The sequence below is a fragment of the Suricata suricatta genome, chromosome X (genome assembly GCF_006229205.1).
Source record: "Suricata suricatta isolate VVHF042 chromosome X, meerkat_22Aug2017_6uvM2_HiC, whole genome shotgun sequence".
Lineage (NCBI taxonomy): Eukaryota > Metazoa > Chordata > Mammalia > Carnivora > Herpestidae > Suricata > Suricata suricatta.
The window spans coordinates 92,153,562-92,162,873 of NC_043717.1; positions in this window are offsets into that span (position 1 = coordinate 92,153,562).

The window sequence follows — 9,312 nt, forward strand, 5'->3', positions numbered from 1 at the left end:
TGTTTTGCAACAGGAAATTTATCAGTGCAGAACAAAGTCTTTTTAAATGGTATATAAATTAATAAAAAAATCAATCCAATCTTCTGATACTATGGCATTTGGATCTGAGGGACGATCATCATCACCACTAAAAAAAGATAAAGATATTTCATTTTCTATTTATTTAATATATGAAGGAATACTGGTTAATTAAAAGAACAATCTATCAAAATCATTATTAATATAGAAGCAAATCTATAATGGTATATCTTTGAGTTCTCAAGTCAAGTGAAAATGATTGCTACATTGAACTTTGGTTTTATATGTGCCTTCTTTTCTTCTCCAGTGACACATATAATTGACAGTTGCCTGCATTACTACTTATGTATGTTACAACTATTGTGAGGGGAGAGAGGATCAATGGTGGGCCAGGAGTAGGTGTCCTAAAATGGCATCAGGTCAAAAAGAAACCTTAATTCCATAGTTTGAGGTGGAAAAGAATATATTTGCCATCAGGTAGATTTTTTTCCTTATGCCCTATTTCTCCTATGATACAAAGTGCTTCTCTTCCCAATTTATGAGTATTCTTATAAACATAAGAATAATTTTAGGCATGTTTGAGCTATTCTAGAAAAAGTATTAACTAGACTTCAAGTCTACAGTGTCTACTATATATACTGCATAGTCCAGCCTTTCTCTCAGTCTTCCCCAACTCAGATGTACTTAATCTAAATCTCATCCATCCTTCAAGGCCTGACTCAAACTCCACTGGTTTTGAGAATTCTTCCCTGAATGCTCCAACTTACATAACCCCTCCATTTTTGGGATCTCTGTGATGGTGACTTACTGTTGAGTATTTAGCTACATAAGGAAACTAAGTAGGAAGCCCTTTCAGTGGGCCGTTAGTGCAGAAACTATTATTGACCCAGAGCCTCTTAGGTTCCAGACTCTGACACATTTAAGATTTAATCTAATTATACTAACTACACTACTATAGTAGAAAGAAGTAACAAGAGACCAGATAAATAGGAATGAGAGAGAAGTTGGAAAGCAGAGGCCTAGGAAATAACAACAGAGGGGAACAACGGGAAGAAGTTGGGGGGAGTTTGAGGGGCAAGACACTGGCTTCCTCACAGGTTTACTCAGGGGTCCCATGCTTCCCACCAACATAATTTTCATTTGGGATTTCTATTTTCTTAGCCAACTTATATTGCTTTGATTGTACCTAGAAAATGAAGGCAGATCCTCTTCATTGTATTAGGATGAACTCATAATTCTATGTAAGAAGTAATGTATTGGTTCAGTACTAGATTTCATTTCTTCTCTCTGGAAAAGTACAAGTCAGGTAATTATAAAAAGGAGTTTTGTAATAAATAAAGTAAAATATACTATAATGTTTCCTTAGTTATCTATGTAGCCAGTATTTCTGACCAGGCACAATTTGTTTGCTCCTGAAATCTCATATGGCTTCCATTAGATACATAGATCCTAATAAACAGATCCGAGTTTGTTTTGAGGCTCTTGTCCATGGTGCGCTGTCTGAATTGGCCAGAGTTGTACCTCTGTGTTTTCTTTTCTCTGGTCCACTGCAGTTTCTGGGATAACCTTGAAATCATGATAAATGGAAATTCAATAGATTGTCTCACTAGGAAATCCTAAATTATGTGTATTCTCCAAACACATGTATGGTACAAAATTTTGGTAGAGCTAACCCAAGAGAACAATGAGGCCCAGACAATCACTACAAGGATACAGAACCAGGGACAGGAGCTGTGTGTCAAAGTTATAGTGGGGCTTATGGGTTGAGGAATATTCAATATACTTTGGCTAACTTGCTATGTTTCAACAAGTTGGATAATAATTTTTGAGAAAAAAGTTAAGTAACTTGCCTCAAGGTCACATGGCTACTAAGTGGCAAAGTCAGAATTCAAACCCAGGTAGGCTGGATTTGCATGAATCTATTTACTCCCCTCCAGCCTGTCTTCTGCTCTTGCCCATTGGCATGGAGTTTCTGCAAACAGAACTTCCAGTGAGTATTTATGGGTTTGAGTACAAAAAATAATTAAATCATGATTTTAAATAATTAGATTCCATTTCTCCTAATTGCTTTCTATTTTCTGTTTTTCTTGTCCTTCTAACTAACTTAGGACTCTTCCTATGATCGATTCTTTTTCAATTGAGGCTTCTGGCTTCATCTGTTAATCATTTCCCTTTTATTGTAAATATCAAAGTTGGGAAACACTGCCTGGATCCAGTTTATGACCTTTTATTCCTACCCAATGTAAATTACTTAGACTAAGTTTGTGAAGCTCTGTAACTTTTCTGAAGAAACATGGCCATTGATAGTCACATTTGTCACTTACACTGAGTTGCGTCGTTCTTTCCCAAAAGGAAAAATCTGTGCCAGTTGAGGATTTGGATGTAGTCACAACAGGCTTAGAAACAGTTATTCGTTGTGTCTCCTCAGATTCTGTCCATTGAATTCATGATGCTTCAGTATTTGTTGTAGTTGCAGTGGATTTGGGATGACAACGTTTTCCTAGTGACAAAGATTTTTTTCAGATTTCTCTTGCTCATCAGTGGAGCTTGTAATGGGCTTCATGTCTTCTTTTACTTGATCTTCAAATGGGTCTTCTGGAAGTCCTTCTTTCACAAACTCCTGTAAAACAATTTCGTCTTCATCAGAAGTTAAGCTCTCTTCTACTTTATTTTCTGAAACTCTTGGATCAATATCATGAATTACCAAATGAATGATAAGATCTTTTTTGCTGTGGACATCTTTTAAAACTTCCACTTTGGTGATGTCAGGCTTTATTAAATTCTGAAATGAATTCCTACTAGCAGTCTGGAATTGAAGAGACAATTAATATTGAAAACAACAGCTTCAGTCATTTTTTCTTGTGGTTCTATAGCAATAAAGCAATTTTCATATGGTTGTCAGTTTCAATTTAGTAAAATTATTCTCAAATGCCAATTAGTTGTATAGTAGTGGTATATTTAAAAAAGAAATAGATAAAAATCATAAGCAATATTTGTTCTTTCAATAATCTTTTTGTTTTGTATTCAAGAATAGTGTCATCTTGTCCAAAGAAGGAAACCTAAGTAAGTTTTTTTTTTGCTTCACATTTTACTTTTTACTTGTCAAGAAATACAAAATGTACAAATACTTTAATTGCATTCTGTTTTCATCACTTACCGGGAAAGTTCTGTAACATATTTAGATATGATAACATCTTTTTCTAAATTTCTTAGTGAGGGAACTAATCATAGAGCAATTTAAATATCAACATTTCCATGAAAAAAAGGCAAGATATTGGCTGACCTGGATTCTGAAAAATGAATTGTGAAGGGCTTTGAATGTTTACTTGTCACCTCTTTACATTCTAATCCTTGAAGATATTTTTCCCAAGGGAGCTTCAAAGAGTAAATCTTCATCTCTCCCTCATCTCCCTAGTCAATTGTCATTTTCCATTTTGCAATGGTAAAGACAGATCAAGGAAAAGACAGTTATAATTAAATAAATGACATTTCCCATTTCTTTAGCCTTTGATGATGCCACAGAACCTTTAAATCAATTTGAATTATCAATCTTAGATCTCTGTAACACTGCACACCAGATTTTCAGAGAGATGATACCTTATAGTAATATCTTTTGTGCAAAACAAAATGAAAGAAGAACTCCTGTTAAGAAACTGAAACATCATCCTCGAGGTCCGAGGGTGTCATGCTAAGCGAAATAAGTCAGGCGGAGAAGGACACATACCATATGTTTGCACCCATAGGTCTAACAGGAGAACAGGAGAAACCTAATGGAAGACCATGCGCAGGGGAAGGGGGAAAGAGAGTTGGGGAGAGAGAGGGACACACAACCTGAGAGACTACTGAATACTGAAAACCAACTGAGGGTTGAATGGGGAGGAGGAGGGAGAAGGGAGATGGTGGTAATGGAGGAGGGCACTTGTGGGGAAGAGCACTGGGTGTTATATGGAAACCAATTTGACAATAAACTATATAACAATTTTAATAAAAAAATAAAAAAATAAGAAACGGAAACATCAATTTTGATGATCTGTGCTGATGGAAGGAAATAGTGGTTCAAAAACTCAAGTCTTCTATGTGGCTCTGGACTATATTACTGTATGAGTCTTTGCTAGACATGTGTCTGGCGTGTTGGAAAGTTTTGGTACCTCAAAATAGCAAATGAAGTACTGCTTGAGGATTCCTCACTGAGGACTAGCCTCAGAGTTGTCTGGGTTCCTCAAACTGATGTACTATTCTTTCTGAAACCTCCATCTCCACGTTGGGGATGGTCAGCACTGCTATCCAGGTAGCAGCAAATTATCTGTCTTAACTGAGCTATCTATGTCTGTTTGCTTTCCTTGAGACAGCTTTTGCTTCCCTTAAGAGTAGCAGCAGTGATTGATTTGATTAGCTAATCTCTTCCAACTTTCTGTGGTATTAAAGAGATGGTTAAAGTACTAATAAAGGATGTAAAAGAAGAAAGCAGGTAACCAAGACAAATATTTCTGCAGATGATTAAGAGGTAATGACTTGGGGATAATGTTCTTTAGTTTAGACACATAGATCTTATACCCAAGGAATTACTTATATATACATGAAGTTTACTAAGTAAATGCTAATGTAATTTTGAGAACCCAGAGATAAAAGGACATTTTAAAATTGGAAAGGACCTTCATCAAGTCCAAGAAACAAGGACCAAGGAGACTCCATCGGTGTCTATGACAATCTCAGTATTTGAAACAACCAAAAAGGTACCCAGCTCTGGGTGTACTATTGTACATCAGTTTGAGGAACCCAGACAACTTGTAGGCTAGTCCTCAGTGAGGAATCCGCAAAGGTTTTCACCTGCTCTGAGACTTAGTTCAGTAGGTTGGAAAATAATGCTAAGTAAAACCTGCTTCTAGGCTTATGCTCCAGGCAGGCTGGTTCTAGAAAACTTAGCTCAGTTTGTAAATCACAGGCTACATCCTGAGAGTGAGTGTACACCATCATCCTTGAAAGAGGCTCGTTTATACAGAGGGCTTTGGTATTCATTACATGGGAACGTGGGGCTGGATCAGTGTAACTCCATCTGGAAAGATAATTCCTATGCCCTATTGCCCTAAGATCTGTAAACAGAACTACTTTTTCAATAGTTATATTGTTCCAAGGAAAGTGTTTTGGCATTTCAAGCCCCTTTTAAGTATATTCAGAGCCCAAATATAAGACTTTAGAAAAACTAGTTCATAAAACCAGAAGCATGAAGACAACTCTGTCTAGAACAAGGGTAGAATAGGAAAGAAACTGGGTACCTCCTGCGTGTGTAAGAATATAGGGAACTGGGAAAGTGTTATGTAATGAAGATGAAATCAGAAACAAATGAACTCTAGAGAGCTTGCAGCTTGATGTTTGTCGATGAATGTTGCTAAGTAAAAACAATACTATTGTGAAGCCTTAAGTTTGAGGATTTCCATCCTTTAACAGGTTTACCTGTTATTCCAACTGGCCCTTTTGGACCCATACAGTATTATGATAATGCACATCCATAAAAAAGAATTGTGGGGATTATAAAAATCATATTTCTTTCGAGGTGCCAAATGAGGACAATTCCAGTCAGTCCTCTTTACTGTTAAGGGTATTTCCCCATATTCCCATTCTTTAAGAAGTGGCAGTTTAGTATGTCTGGCTAATGGAAAATAGCCTGCCACCTTTACACTGAGCCACACTGTTGATGGGGTAAATCCTAGGAAAGCAGAAAGTTGGATGAATCAGTGTCCAACTCTACTGGGTTGGGCAAGAGAAAATAGACCATATTTTACAAATGCATTCCCACAGTCCTACCTGAGGAAGGAAATCACCAGACAACCAGGCCTCATTAACTACTCATTTCTTTTCACCATTGTATTTAGCACTTACGTCTAATGGCTTCATATTCAGTTGTCCCCCCTCATTCAATGAGATGTGTCTTTCTTTCCCTTTCTTGCATCAGGTGTGTTCACTGAGTGACTCCTTCCACTTATTGCCACTCTTCTCAGTGCTTCAATGCTATGTCCAGTTCTACTTAAACACTCCATCTTCAGTCTCTCAAGAGGTTGTGTTTTTATAGAAATGACTCCTAAGTGTTCTGTAACAATGTCTGGATCAATATTGATTGACTGTTTCCCACGGTGAGGAATTATTTTAATTGGAAGTTCCTCTTTGCTTAAATCTTAATCTAAGTCTTTTTGCTCTAGCTCAGGCCCTCTTTTAACAGCATTCTCGTGCACATTTTCAACAATTCAACCAACATGTAAATCGCCAAAGAGATCAGCCTTTGAATCTTGTGGGCTAATTGTTTCTAATGGACAATTGGAAACTTTACTGATGATTAAAGAAGCTACCTCTTTAGAGAAGGCATTGTTTGTACCTTTCATGTCATAATAATGTGCTTCATGCCTTCCAGATTGTTGTAGTACATGAGTATAAATAGAATCGACCATCTGAGAAATAATTTCTATACTTTCTGGTTTTAAAAAGGTTTCTTCAGGATTAGTAGCTACAACACTAATGTTATTTCTGGAAATTTCAGCTGTCACAGATTTTATCAAGTAAGATGCAATTTTATTTACTTCAGAATTTGGTAATTTTTTAGCATTTTTGCTTGAGGCACTTGGCAACTTTATTAGTTTCGCCAAGAACAAGGCCAGGGTTTCCTCTAACAACCTGGCATCTAACAGTCTCTTTTTTGGTCGAAGGCATTTTCTTTGACTTGAGATCATCAATGATCTTAACCACTTTTTCCATAATTTTGAAAGCTTCCAGAACTAACTCTGAACTTGATGTTTCTTCTTCTACTTGAGGATGAAATTCTGAATTAGAACTTTCCTTCACCATTAAAAATCCTATTATACCAGATAGAACATTGCTCTTACCTAATAAATCGTTATACAATGAAATATGGGAGCCAGAGCACCTTAAAACACTATTATAGACAGAATTAACTACTTTTTCAATAGTTACACTGTCTGCGAAAGATACAGTGGGTGATTCTTTGGCCTTGGCAGTATAATAATTTGACTTTTAGAGAAATAGCCTTGGAATAAACTTAAGATTTTTGAGATTATTGCTTGCATTTCAGCATTTAGAGAGTTGTTTTGTTCCTTATCTGCTTTTGGAAATATAGATAAAAGCCTTGACAAAAAATTTACAGCAATTTCTTCTATTATGTTAAAAGGCAGGTTGAAAGCCCATGATGGCTGCGGCTTGGAAACTCCAGTGGTGTGGATAACATTTTTAAGGATACTTTCAACAACATTGTCAACTTCTTTATATTGATGTGGTGTTAGCTCTCCAGAAAAATAGTTTTGCAACTGGTTGCCAGCCACTTCATGTACAACTAAATTAACTATGGTTTCTGAAAGGATTTTGCAACCATTGCTGACAATTTTGTATGCTCTCTTGAGATCCAAATTGTGGCAAGAAATTATTATAAATAGTCTGAACAACTAATTGAATACTTTCATCATCATTAGGATGTAAGGATTCTACATACTGTGTAATCGTATCTTCATCTTTGGAGATCTCTGCCATAATTGTACTCACTAACTTCATTAGAAGGAAATCCAGTTCTGTGTACAAATTATCTTCAGATATTCCTGTTTTAGCATTGGATACTGTTAAGAAAATTTTTGATAGAAGAGAAGAAATTATACTTTCTAAAAATTCATTAGGTAGCATTATGGTGTATGGTGACGATGTTTGACATTCTTTGCAGGCTGTTTAAATGAACTTATGGACCTTTTTCATAACTTGCTTAAGATTCTAGAGGCAAACATGCTGCAGCTGGAAACTCATCATAAAGTAGCAAGTGTAGCTGATGCTGCAAAGTTTTTTCTATTAATGCATTAGCTAGTTTTCTTACGAAATTTTCAGGATTACTAGTTATGTCCATATAAATGGAGTCTTGAGATCTATATTCCTGCAAAATATTGCATATAGAGGCGTGAACAATCTTACTGACCAATGTTTTATCACTTGATGGTATGTTAGCCATAGAAGGTGCCTCATCAGAAGAAGGTGTTTTAGTTGCAGGTGCCATTTTTTTCTTGGGAGGTGCTTTATCTGAAGATATTTCTTTTTGCCTGAGAGGTACACTGTGAACTGATGAAACTTTATCTGCAGATGGGAGGAACTGACCTAACTAACCTAGGCTTAATACTTTAATCTGAGCATCTGAAAACTCTTTTAACAGAGAATCAATGAATTTCATAGCCATGTCATAGAGCTCAGCTTGATTTGCATTATTGGTTACATTTTGACATGCAGTATCCATACCTGGTGAAGAATTAAAAATCACTTTGTTAGCTATTTCAGAGATAACATCTTCTAAAACGTTAGCAGGAAAAAACCTGGGGTTATTTTCTGATGGATTGCCTGGTTTACTAAGTTTACTTTTCATATCTGTATCTTTAGTTTTCTCATTCTCTTCCCCTTTTGCAGGAACGTTTTTTTAGCTGAATTTTTTAAGGCAGGCTGGGAAAAATCTTTGCCATCTGCTTGAGTTACATATTCTGCTTTATCACGTTGGGGATTTGGGGATTTTGAATTATCTACTGGTCCTTGGAAAGAAGATATTTCTAAAACTTTTCTGTAAATGCTTTCAGTGACATTTTGGACATGTTTAAGACACAAGATATGTATGTCATCTGTAAATATGTAAACAGGAGAATCTCTCCTCTTCTCCTGGATCTCTCTATCTCTCACCTTGGATTTCACAGATGGTAATTCAGAAGGTCTATCCTCTTTTTCTAATGCACTCTCTCTTTTCTTGTCACTCTTCTTTTTATCTATTTTTATATTTTTAAAAATAGTTTATTGTCAAATTGGTTTCCATATAACACGCAGTGCTTCCTCCCACAAGTGCCCCTCACCATGACCATCGCCGCCTCCCTCCCTCCCCCTCCCCCTTCAGTCCATGGTTCATTTTCAGTATTCAGTAGTCTCCCTTAATCTGTGTCCCTCACTCTCCCCTGCTCTCTTTCCCCTTTCCTCTCCCCATGGTCCCCTGCCAGGTCTCTCCTGTTAGACCTATGAACGCAAACATGGTATCTGTCCTTCTCTGCCTGACTTATTTCGCTTAGCATGACACCCTCAAGGTCCATCCACTTTCCTACAAATGGCCATATTTCATTCTTCCTCATTGCCATATAGTACTCCATTGTGTATATATACCACATCTTCTTGATCCATTCATCAGGTGATGGACATTTAGGCTCTTTCCAGGATTTGGCTCTTGTAGAAAGTGCCGCTATGAACATTGGGGTACATGTGCTCCTATGCATCAGCACTTCTGTA